Source organism: Odocoileus virginianus, chromosome 27 (genome assembly GCF_023699985.2).
Source record: "Odocoileus virginianus isolate 20LAN1187 ecotype Illinois chromosome 27, Ovbor_1.2, whole genome shotgun sequence".
NCBI lineage: Eukaryota > Metazoa > Chordata > Mammalia > Artiodactyla > Cervidae > Odocoileus > Odocoileus virginianus.
In genome coordinates, this window is record NC_069700.1 from 5,510,303 (window position 1) to 5,523,503 (window position 13,201).

Below are 13,201 nucleotides of genomic sequence, written 5' to 3' on the forward strand. Positions count from 1 at the left end.
TTAAGGCCTAACTGGCTATTCATCAAAGCAATGATGGAATTTTTACTGGTGAATTTCCAACTGTGGTCCACTCAGCTATTTCTAAGTAAGCCATTTAAATACATGGCTTTATTTTCTTCCTTCTTATATCTCATATCTCAGTATACATGAGAAGGAAATGGCCTTGTTTTCCAAAGGCTTATAAAAAACAGAAAGGAATAAACAATGATTTTAAAATGCTTAATAAACTATTCACATCATGTTCAGATTTTCAGAGAGGAAGAAGGACAGGCAAAGGGGGAAAGGGTCATCTTTAATTTGTCCCCATTTTAACTTTCCTGGAGTGTCCATCCAAACAAACAAAAGATCATTAACAAAAAAGTCACTTTGCTTAAAATTAGATCTTTTAAAATAGGCCTGTTAGTACACAAGAACGATGAATTATTTTGCTGTTTAGTCTTCACTGTGGAGTAAATTAAATTCTTTATTCATCTTTCTATTGCATTTTGTGCACCACATTTCACAGTGAAACACCAGCCTGCACTTTATTTGCGCTTGGAAATCCAGGACAAATATACGGAATTTGCAATAAAAGAGGAGGTCCCCTGGAGCTCAGACTCTGAGAAGCAAAAAATGTGCCCTGCCTGGTTGCAGACAGGAAGTTGCATTTGGTTGTGCAACTCATTGGTTACACAGAACTCTGGGCCTGATTCTGAGAGATAACATCTGTTCAACTATTGCCCAACTCACCCCTTTCTCAATCAGCATCTGTTAGCTTGATCTGAAGACACAGTCTTCACTTCCTCTGATCATCAGGAGAGACGGAGGGACTGAGAGAGGAACTGGAGTGCCCTGTATAACACGGCCTCCTCTAAGACTTGCAACCGCGTCATACGGCTTTGGTTCTGAAGAAGGTTCTGATTCATCCTGTCCTATTCTTAAAAAACCATCAGCATTTATGGAATATATATATGTTTGGTGTGTGTATATATATGTGTGTGTGTCTGTAACTAACTACACACTTGCACTGTATGCATATATAAAAGGGCACACATATATGTAATATATTTCCTAAGTACACTTGATTTTTCTGGGCTCCAAAATCACTGCAGATGGTGATTGCAGCCATGAAATTAAAAGACGCTTACTCCTTGGAAGGAAAGTTATGACCAACCTAGACAGCATATTAAAAAGCAGAGACATTACTTTGCCAACAAAGGTCCATCTGGTCAAGGCTGTGGTTTTTCCAGTGGTCATGTATGGATGTGAGAGTTGGACTGTGAAGAAAGCTGAGCACCAAAAAATTGATGCTTTTGAAATGTGGTGTTGGAGAAGACTCTTGAGAGTCCCTTGGACTGCAAGGAGATCCAACCAGTCCATCCTAAAGGAGATCAGTCCTAGGTGTTCACTGGAAGGACTGATGCTGAAGCGGAAACTCCAACACTTTGGCCACCTCATGCGAAGAGTTGACTCATTGGAAAAGACCCTGATGCTGGGAGGGATTGGGGGCAGGAGGAGAAGAGGACGACAGCGGATGAGATGGCTGGATGGTATCACCCACTTGATGGACATGAGTTTGAGTAAGCTTCAGGAGTTGGTGATGGGCAGGGAGGCCTGGCATGCTGCGATTCATGGGATCAGCAAAGAGTTGGACACAACTGAGCGACTGAACTGAACTGAACACTCAAATTTTATGCAACATATAAAATATATACAATATACTATTCTTATAATACATAATACATATATATTATATACATGTTAAATAGAATATATTAAAATACTATTGTACATTATATACATGTATAACAGATATTATATATTATATTATGTACATATATTATATATGTGTACATAATACACACACATACATCAGTTCAGTTCACTCATTCAGTCGTGTCCAACTCTTTCTGACCCCATGGACTGAAGCACACCAGGCTTCCCTGTCCATCACCAACTCCCAGAGCTTGCTCAAACTCACGCCCATCAAGTCGGTGATGCCATCCAACCATCTCATCCTCTGTCATCCCCTTCTCCTCCTGCCCTCAATCTTTCCCAGCATCAGGGTCTTTTCAAATCAGTCAGCTCTTCACATCAGGTGGCCAAGTACTGGAGTTTCAGCTTCAGCATCAGTCCTTCCAATGAATATTCAGGACTGATTTTCTTTAGGATGGACTGGTTGGATCTCCTTGCAGTCCAAGGGACTCTCAAGAATCTTCTTCAACACCACAGTTCAGAAGCATCAATTCTTCGGTGCTCAGCTTTCTTTATAGTCCAACTCTCACATCCATACATGACGACTGGAAAAACCATAGCTTTGACTAGATGGACCTTTGTTGGCAAAGTAATGTCTCTGCTTTTTAATATGCTGTCTAGATTGGTCATAGCTTTTCTTCCAAGGAGCAAGCATCTTTTAACTGTGGCTGCAGTCACCATCTGCAGTGATTTTGGAGCCCCCCCAAAATAAAGTCAGCCACTGTTTCCACTGTCTCCCCATCTATTTGACATGAAGTGATGGAACGAGATGCCATGATCTTAGTTTTCTGAAATTTGGCTTTTAAGCAAACTTTTTCACTCTCCTCTTTTACTTTTATCAAGAGGCTCTTTAGTTCTTCTTCACTTTCTGCCATAAGGGTGGTGTTATCTGCATATCTGAGGTTATTGATATTTCTCCCGGCAATCTTGATCCCAGCTTGTGTTTCATCCAGCCTGGTATTTCGCAAGATGTATTCTTCATATAAGTTAAATAAGCAGGGTGACAATATACAGCCTTGATGTACTCCTTTCCTGATCTGAAACCAGTCTGTTGTTCCGTGTCCAGTTCTAACTGTTGCTTCTTGACCTGCATACAGATTTCTCATATATATGTATATGTAATCATAAAATGCTAGTGTATACTCAGTCACAGATTGTTAATTGTATTCTTACTTTTTCTAATGTATGTTTTATTCTCTTAAGTCAATGCTGACGTCTCCAATGGTAGGAATAATATTGAGATATAATGGAAGATCTATATTGTGGGTTGGCGTTAGGTAGATTTCTTTAAGGGCAGTTTAGTGAGGAGCAAGCTGTGCAGACCTCTGGGGTGGGGTGTTGCTGGCAGAGAGGTCAGTGACTACAAGGACCTTGAGATGGAGAGTGTTGGAGAGTGGAAGGAAGAGCAGGAAGGTCAGGGTTGCTGAAATGCAGCAGACAAAGAGCGGAAGGCAGAGAGTTCAGAGAGAGAGAAAAAGGGTGACCTGCTGACATATGGTCTTCCAGGCCTTAATAATACTGAACTGGACTCTAAAAAGCTGATGAAACAGAGAGCTTGAAGTTGAGAAATAAGAGCTTGGAGAATATCTGTCAAGACAACAGAAGGAGAGGACATAAGAACTGGCAGACCTTGGAAAGAAGAAGAGAAATCCAGAGTGAAGGCACAACGGAAGTGGCATGAAACATAATGAACCCTTCTGCAGACACAGTAAAGGACAGAATGATGTCCTTTAATTCATTAGTGAGCACAATGAAAGTGAAATGAACAGTCCAAAAGGACCAAAAAAGAAATGACAGCTAAGGAAGGCAGACAAATAAGATCCAATATATTACTTACTATCTTCCAAGAAGAGACCAAAACAAATGGAAGAGGAGAAATATTCAAAAAAGATAATTTGAAACTGCACTTCAGAGGAATAAGCAAAGACTTAAACCTATAATATGTCTTAGGAAAGCACTGATTCAAAATGATTAACTCAGATTGTTGTTGTTCAGTCGCTAAGTGGTGTCCGACTCTATGACCCCATAAACTGCAGCATGCCAGGCTTCCCTCACCATCACCATCTTCCGGAGTTTCCTCAAACACATGTCCATTGAGTCAGTGATGCCATCCAACCATCTCATCCTCTGTCACCCCCTTCTCCTCCTGCCCTCAATTTTTCCCAGCATCAGGGTCTTTTCCAATGAGTTGGCTCTGTGTCAGGTGGCCAAAGTATTCGAACTTCAGTTTCAGCATCAGTCCTTCCAATGAATATGTAGGGTTGATTTCCTTTAGGATTGACTGGTTTGATCTCCTCACTGTCCAAGGGACTCTCAAGAGTCTTCTCTAGCACCACAATTCAAAAGCATCAGTTCTTCAGTGCTCAGCATTCTTTATGGTCCAACTCTCACACCTGTACATGACTACTGGAAAACCATAGCTTTGACTGTACAGACCTTTGTTGGCAAACTGATGTTTCTGCTTTTGAATATGCTAATTTTGTCATAGCTTTTCTTCCAAGGAGCGTCTTTTAATTTCATGGCTGAAGTCACTGTTCAAAGTGATTTTGGAGCCCAAGAAAATAAAATCTGTCACTGTTTCCACTTTTTCCCCATCTATTTGCCATGAAGTAATGTGGCCGGATGCCATGATCTTAGTATTTTGAATGCTGAGTTTTAAGCCAGCCTTTTCATGCTCCTCTTTCACCCTCATCAAGAGACTGTTTAGTTGCTCTTCACTTTCTGCCATTAAAGTGGTATCATCTGTGTCTCTGAGGTTGTTGAAACTTCTCCTGGCAATCTTGATTCCAGCTTGTGAGTTATCCAGCCCAGCATTTTGCATGATGCACTCTGCATAGAAATTAAATAAGCAGGGTGACAATATATGTACTCCTTTGACAACTGACGTACTCCTTTCCCAATTCTGAGCCAGTCTGTTGTTCCAAGCCTGGTTCTAACTGTTGCTTCTTGTCTTAGATGTCTGAGATGCTTCCTGGTAAAATTACTGGACTTCACAGATAAGAAAATAATTCTGTGCGCACCCAAGCAAAAATATCAGGTACCTATGAAAACAAGAAAGTTAGCTTCTCTTAGCCACAGCCCATTCCAGGACAATAGAGAAAAAACTGAAACTTCTCAGTAAAGAAAATGTGGCTCACTGATTTTGTCAAAAATTGTATTTTAAGATGCACTCAAATTGAACTTTTTGATGCACATTTTTATGCATTTTAATTATGGGAGCACCACCACAATGAAAATACAGAATAATTCTATCACCTCCCCAAATTCCCTGCATTATCTATCCCCTATTAGTCAAAGGTACCCTTCACCCCAATTGCTGAGAACAAATCAGTTTTCAGTCACTATAATTTTGTCTTCAGTTTCCTGGGGCTCCCCTTTTTGGGATTCTGACCAAAACATGGAGTTCTGGAACCATACAATACGCAGCCTTTTGAGACTGGCTTTTCCCCACCCCCGCACTCACATAATGCCTTTAAGCTTCATTCAAGTTGTTTGAGTGTACCAGTAGTTTTGTTATTACTTTGTATTACTGAATAGTATTTGATTATATAGTTTGCACATACTTTGTAGTACAACTCATTCATCCATTCACCCACTGAAGGACATTTGTATGAGGCTGTTGATATTTCTCTTGGCAATCTTGTGTGCTTATGGATAGATATGCTATAAACTTTCTGCTATTGAACCCATCCAATAAGTTCTTAATTTTGGTTATTATATTTTTTGGATATGTATTTTCTGAATTTTTTATTTTCTTATTGGAATATAGCCTATTAATAAATAATGCTGTGATAGTTTCCAGTGAACAGCAAAGGGACTCACCTACACATATACATGTATTCATTCTCCCCCAAATACCCCTCCCTTCTGGTCTGCCGCATAACATTGAACAGAATTCTATGTGCTATACCATAGGTCTCTGTTGGTTATCCATTTTAAATATAGCAGTGTGTGCATGTCCATCCCAAACACCCTGTCTTTTTTCCCCATCCTTCCCCTGGCAACAATAAGTTCAGTTCTCTAAGTCTGTGAGTATCTTTCTGTTTTGTGAGTAAGTTCATTTGTATCATTTCTTTTTCATTCCACATATAAGGGATGTCATACAATATTTCTCCTTCTGACTTCACTCAGTATGACAACAGATCCATCCACATTGCTGCAAATGGAATTATTTCCTTCTTTGTAATGGCTGAGTAATATTGCATTGTGTATTAGGTACCACATCTTTATCCTTTCCTCTGTAGATGTACATTTAGGTTGTTTCTGTGCTTTGGCTACTGTAAGCAGTGCTGCCATGAACACTGGGGTATATGTATCGTTTCAGATCATGTTTTTCTCTGAGGATTGTATTTTCAATAGATTTTATCTTTTTAGAGCAGTTTTAAGTTCATGGCAAAATTAAGCACTGAGTATGGAGTGCCTACATGTTTCTTCTCCCCAACACCATGGACTTCCCCACTATCAACATCTCATGCCAGAGTGGAATCTTTGTTGCAACCAATGAATGTTATTGTATTTTTCAGTTTAGAAATTTTCCACTTAACTCTTTTTTATAGTTTCCATTTCTTTGTTGAGATTGTCTTTGATTCCTTACTTAAGCATTTTTATAAGAGGTGCTTTAAAACCTTTGTCAGATAATTACAACATATGTGTCATCTTGGAGTTCACAGCTGCTGATTATCTTTTTTCCCATGAAAACTGAAATTTTCCTGGCTTTTCATATGTCCAGTAATATTGGATTATTTCCTGGGCATTTTAAATATTGTAAAACTGCATTTTGTTTAAAATTTTATGGGCAGTAATGACTTTTTAACTTTAAAGTAAGCAATCCCTGTGGTCTAGTTCAGGGCACAAAGTTCAGATCATTCTTCTGAGGGCTGGAGTTCAAGTCCTTCACAGTGGTTCTTGGAGTTTTCCAGCACACACACCACCCAGGTGTCATTCTGGCATCTGGATGGTGGTCAATTTTAGTCAGTGAGGGCTGCTATGACAAGCGTCACAGATTGGGTATCTTAAACAACAGTACTTCCTAGTGTTTTGGAGACTGTGAAGTCCAAGTTCAAGGTGGCAGCAGGACTCCACGTCTGCTGATGGGCTTCCTCATGGTCTGTAGACGGCCACCTTCCAGTCGCACCCTCACACGGCTTAAGGAGATCCTTTGTCTTGTGCCTCCTCTTATAAGGGCACTAACTCCATTCATGAGGTCTCCACCCTCACAACCTAAGGACCTCCCAAAGGCCCAGTCTCCAGATACCATCCCATTGGGGTTTAGACGGTAAACAGTAGAAAACGTATCATATACTATAACCGGATGGAGAAGAGGAGGAAGAAGTTGATGAAAAAGAGAAGATGGGAGAAAGTAAAGGTATATAATATTAGGGCTGCTTAGAGTGGATCAACAGATACATTGTAAACAAATGAAGTGTCTAGCAATGTTGGTGATAGAGATTACCATGAAAAATGAAAACAGAACCAACTGTTTCAAATTATATGGGACGCATAAAAAAAGCAAAGGAAACAAACCATGCCAATGACTATTTTAAAAGAAGCAACAAAAATATAAATAATAATACAACTTTGATACAACTGCTACCACATACCTATTAAATCAACAGAAATTGTCTAAATTCTCCTATTAAAATAAGGATCTCAAATTGGATCACAAAGTTAAATTTAGCAAGAGAATCCCTAAAACAAAATGATTCATAAAGGTTGAAAAGAAAGAACCAAGATATACTTAAAGGGGCTTCCCAGGTGGCCCAGTGGTAAAGAATCCACTTGCCAAGGCAGGAGAAACAGGAGACGGGGGTTTGATTCCCTGGAGGAGGAAATGGCAACCCACTCTAGCATTCTTGCCTGGAAAATCCCATGGATAGAGGAGCCTGGTGGGCTATATAGCCCACGGGATCACAAAGTAACTTAGACATGACTCAGCACGCATGCAAGATATACTTGGTAAATACAAACAACAAAAAAGTTAACATTTCTACTAAAGTCATGACCTTTACATTCAGCTCAGTTCAGTTCAGTCACCCAGTTGTGTCTGACTCTTTGCAACCCCATGGACTGCAGGATGCCAGGCTTCCCTGTCCATCACTTAATAATGCATATTAAGATTTTTTTTTATTTTTTTAAATTTTATTTTTTAAGACATTTTAAATTAAAAAGTAGAATCATAATTAAAATCCAACACACTCCAATATCTATTTGTCAAAAATATAGAGTCAAAGTTCATAAAGACCAAACTGAAAAAAATAAGAAGAGAGAGAAATAGGCACAAATACATCACTAGGAGGAAACAGATCTCACTCTACCTGTGCTAAACTGTGTTATGTGTTCAAACCATCTGTTGCCTCCACCCACCTCTCCTTTGTCATTCTTTCCTTTATGCAGAATACCTCTTATCCTGTTCACTTTCGTTTTGACCACACAACCTCCTCTGTCCAAAAGAATGTGAGTATGTGTGACATGGGCTTCCCTTGTCGCTCAGACGGTAAAGAATCTGCCTGCAATGCTGTAGACCCAGGTTTGATCCCTGGGTTGGGAAGATCCCCTGGAGAATGGCAACCCACTCCAGTATTCTTGCCTGGAGAATGCCATGGACAGAGGAGCCTGGTGAGCTACAGTCCATGGGGTTGCAAAGAGTCGGACACAACTGAGTGACTAACACACACACACACACACACACACACACACACACACGTGACATGGACCATCTGAGCATAAACTTTAATTGCACTTGCATGGTTTGACCCTGCAACTCTTGTTCTATGAGGACCAGGGGGAGCGTGGGGTGGGTGAAGCAGGGTCATGCAAGAGCAGAGTCATAATCTGTTTTTATTAAAAAAATTTTATATTTGTTCATCATGGATTTGTGTATTAATGTTGGTTTTTAAAAATATTGCATTAGAAAACTCATTTATCCTGATCACTGAATTTTTTTTTTTAAGTCTTCTTAAATTTTGTACACAAGGCAAGTTTCCTGCTGGTGGCCCTGTTTCCTTCCCTGAACCATGATGACAGTATGAACCTAGAGAGTAGCTACTCGTTCAGCCCTGTATCTGCAGTCAGAAGACTGTGGAGCTGGGCTGGGCTGAACCAGGCAGATCCCAGGGGAACCACAGTGTGGATGCAGCACTCATGCAATACCAGCAAGAAATACCAATGAGATTTGAAGTTTCTTTGTTATGCAGCATGGTCTAGTGAAACCTCATGTATAGCCTATGGCTGATCTAGTTCCACAGGACTGGAAAAAGTCAGCTTTCACTCCAATCCTAAAGAAAGGCAATGCCAAAGAATGCTCAAACTACCTCACAATTGCATTCATCTCACACGCTAGCAAAGTAATGCTCAAAATTCTCCAAGGCAGGCTTCAACAGTATGTGAACCATGAACTTCCAGATGTTCAAACTGGATTTGGAAAAGGCAGAGAAACCAAAGATTAAATTGCCAAAAACCGCTGGATCATCGAAAAAGCAAGCTGCTGCTGCTGCTGCTAAGTCGCTTCACTTGCGTCCGACTCTGTGTGACCCCAGAGACGGCAGCCCACCAGGCTCCCCTGTCCCTGGGATTCTCCAGGCAAGAATACTGGAGTCGGTTGTCATTTCCTTCTCCAATGTTCCAGAAAAACATATACTTTTGTTTTACTGACTATGCCAAAGCTTTTGACTTGTGTGGATCACAAAAAACTGTGAAAAATTCTGCAAGAGATGGGAATACTAGACCACCTGACCTGTTTCCTGAGAAATCTGTATGCAGGTCAGGAAGCAACAGTTAAAACTGGACATGGAACAACAGACTGGTTCCAAATTGGAAAAGGAGTACGTCAAGGCTGTATATTGTCACCCTCCTTATTTAACTTATATGCAGAGTACATCATGCGAAATGCCAGGCTGGATGAAGCACAAGCTGGGATCAAGATTGCTGGGAGAAATATCAATAACCTCAGATATGCAGATAATACCACCCTTATGGCAGAAAGTGAAGAAAAACTAAAGAGCCTCTTGATGAAAATTAAAGAGGAGAGTTAAAAACTTGGCTTAAAATGCAACATTCAGAAAACTAAGATCATGGCATCTGGTCCCATCACCTTATGGTAAGTTGATGGGGAAAGAATGAAACAGTGACAGACTTTATTTTCTTGGACTCCAAAATCATTGCAGATGGTGACTGCAGCCATGAATTTAAAAAACATTTGCTCCTTGGAAGAAAAACTATGACCAACCTAGACAGCATAGTAGAAAGCAGAGACGTTACTTTGCCAACAAAGGTCTATCTAGTCAAAGCTATGGTTTTTCCAGTAGTCATGTATGGATGTGAGAGTTGGACTATAAAGAAAGCTGAGGGCTGAAGAATTCATGCTTTTGAACTGTGGTGTCGGAGAAGACTCTTGAGAGTCCCTTGGACTACAAGGAGATCCAACCAGTCCATCTTAAAGGAAATCAGTCCTGAATATTCATTGGAAGGACTGATGCTGAAGCTGAAACTCTAATACTTTGACTACCTGATGTGAAGAACTGACCGGTTTGAAAAGACCCTGATGCTGGGAAAGATTGAAGGCAGGAGGAGAAGGGGATGACAGAGGATGAGATGGCTGGATGGCATCACTGACTTGATGGACATGAGTTTGAGTAAGCTTCAGGAGTTGGTGATGGACATGGAAGTCTGACATGCTGCAGTCCATGGGGTCGCAAATAGTTGGACACGACTGAGTGACTGGACTGAACTGAACTCATCCAGTGGACAAAAATGTCAGATTATAGATGACCTTTAGTAATGTAATAAATATGTTACATCTTATTCATGTAGATCACACTATTCCCTAAAAGCAGAGAAAAGTGAAAAAAGTAAACGTGTTAGTCCCTCAGTTGTGTCTGACTCTTTGCGATTTCATGGACTGCAGCCTGCCAGGCTCCTCTGTCCACGGAATTCTCAAGGTAAGAATGCTGGAGTGGATAGTCAATCCCTTCTCCAGGGGATCTTCCCAACCCAGCGATGGAATCGTTTTTCTGCATTGCAGGTTCTTTCCTGTCTGAGCCAGCAGGGAAGCCCCAAAATGGAGAATACACCTTCTTTTACTGCGCACTCACTTCCCCAAATTAACCACACACTAGGCTACAAAGAAAACATCAGTGTATCCTTCAACATGGAAATGGTATAGATAATAGTCTTTGACTACACTGTAATTAAACTATGAACTGCTAACAAATATAGAACTGCCTCCCTTTGAAAGCTGAAAGTTATAAAAAGAATCTCTCTTTTAAATGACTTCAAAGTAGAAATCAAAAGTAAACTGGCAGAATTTCTAGAAGATAACAACAGCAAATGTTAATAGAACATTATGCATCAAAAGCTACAGGGTACAACCTAAGCAGTGCTCACGGCAAATTCAAAGTTACATCCTTACATTGAGAAACAAGAAGAGGGTTTCCCAGGTGCCTCAGTGGTAAAGAAGCTGCCTGCCAATGCAGAAGAAACAAGAAATACGAATGAATGAATCAAGGAGCTAGCATAAAATTTACAGAAAATAACAAAACAACTCAAAAAAAGCAGAATAACTGATAATGATAAAAGAAAAAAGTGAATTAATATAAAGAAACACAGAGGACTGATAAATACAGCTTGTTAATTGGGAAAAATATAGGATGACTAGCAAATATAATTAAGATAAGACAACTCAAAAAAAGCAGAATAACTGATAATGATAAAAGAAAAAAGTGAATTAATATAAAGAAACACAGAGGACTGATAAATACAGCTTGTTAATTGGGAAAAATATAGGATGACTAGCAAATATAATTAAGATAAGACAAGTGAATTCACAAAATAAGCAATGTGTTGGAGAAGTTAAAAGATTTACAAAAGAGGTATTGATTACCACTGCAAAGTATTTTTAAAAATTGTATCAGATATAAACAAGCCAAATAAAAGAATTACAGAAAGAAATCAGGAAGAGAAAAAAATATCTAAATGGACCAATTGCCATAGAAAAAAACACACTGCATAGAAGAAAATAAACAAAGAGCTGCTTCCCTAAAGCATTGACAGCAGTTTCACAGTTGAATTTCACCAAACGCTGAAGGAAAAGAAAAACCCAAATAAGACAGCTTCTAAATATTTTGTATAAAGCCAACACAACGTTAATTAGCAAAATATAAATAAAACCCACAAAACTAAGTTAAATACAGCTCTAAAGGGAAAAGCACAGATCAATTTCACTCACAATATTAATGACGTAATTCTAATAAAAGACATGGAATTAAGTAACATATTAAAAAATGAGAGATCATAACTAAGTGCCATTAACTCCAGAAAGTCAAAGAAAATGTGTTAGGAAATATTTGAATATAAGCCTCATGTATTTAGAATCAAAAGAATCACATGCATATCCACAGATGCTAAAAAAGACATATTATACATCTTTTCAAAACCAAATTTCTCAGTAAAAGAAAACATTAAAATCTCTCGATATCCCCTAAATTTGTTTATAAATGTAACATGATTTCAATGAAAATAGAACCAGTAATACTTTTAGAATTAAGAAGCTGATTTTAAAGTTCTTTTGGAATAACACACATTCAGGATTAATCAGGAAAAAAACTGAAAATGAGTAAAAAACAAAGACCTATCTTAGCAGAACCTGAAGCATATTGTAGAGTTAAAGAAAATAAAAATAGTGTGGTGCTGACACACGAACAGATAGATGGAACAAAAATGAAAGTCTAGAAATAAATCCAAGTATATATAGAAATTTTGTACATGATAAAGCTAGTATTTTAGGTCAGTGGAAAAAGGATGGATTTTTCAATAAATGTTTTGGGACAACTCAGTTGCCATCTGGAAAAACAAAATTAGATCTGTACTAACACAATTCCAAGTGAGCCAAAGGTGTAAACAAAGACACCCATAAAGTTTTTAGAAAAGATATGAGACTTAAAAAAAAAAAATCAAATCTGAGACAGGGAACAGACATTTTAAAGCAGAAAACTCAGATACCATAAAAGAAAAAGCTGACAACATAGTATATCAGAAATTTCTACATGACCAGAGTTAAAGCCAAAAGGTTACTAGACAAACTGAAGCTGGTTCATACAGTACATATCACATATCCCACTCAACGTGTAGCAAGATGAAATTAGGCTGCCTCTGTAATGTGACTCCATGATGTAATACCTTACAACAGGAAAGAAAGATAATAAAGGGGAGAAAAAGATGTCCCCAGTAGTTAATGTTTTTCTCAAAGGATCAATATCATTTTATATTCTAATTGATTTTAAAAACTTTCTTCTGGGCCCTCTTTAGACAATTAATAACATGCTAAGACTTATGGGAGTTCCCTTACTGCTGAGTAAGAAACAAACCAGGAACTCTTTATGAATTGCTATCTATTTCACATTCAAGGCCACAGGGCTAAGGGAGACCTCCAGTATTTACTTGGGGGTGTTCCCTGATTTCTGGCAGGAATGTA

General features: G+C 38.9%; 1 long non-coding RNA gene across 5 annotated transcripts in view; it reads right to left on the bottom strand.

Moving 5' to 3' along the window:
• LOC139031605 (uncharacterized) overlaps window positions 1–13,201 on the bottom strand; it is a 94,773-nt gene that overhangs the window by 78,908 nt on the left and 2,664 nt on the right. The window lies entirely within an intron of this gene.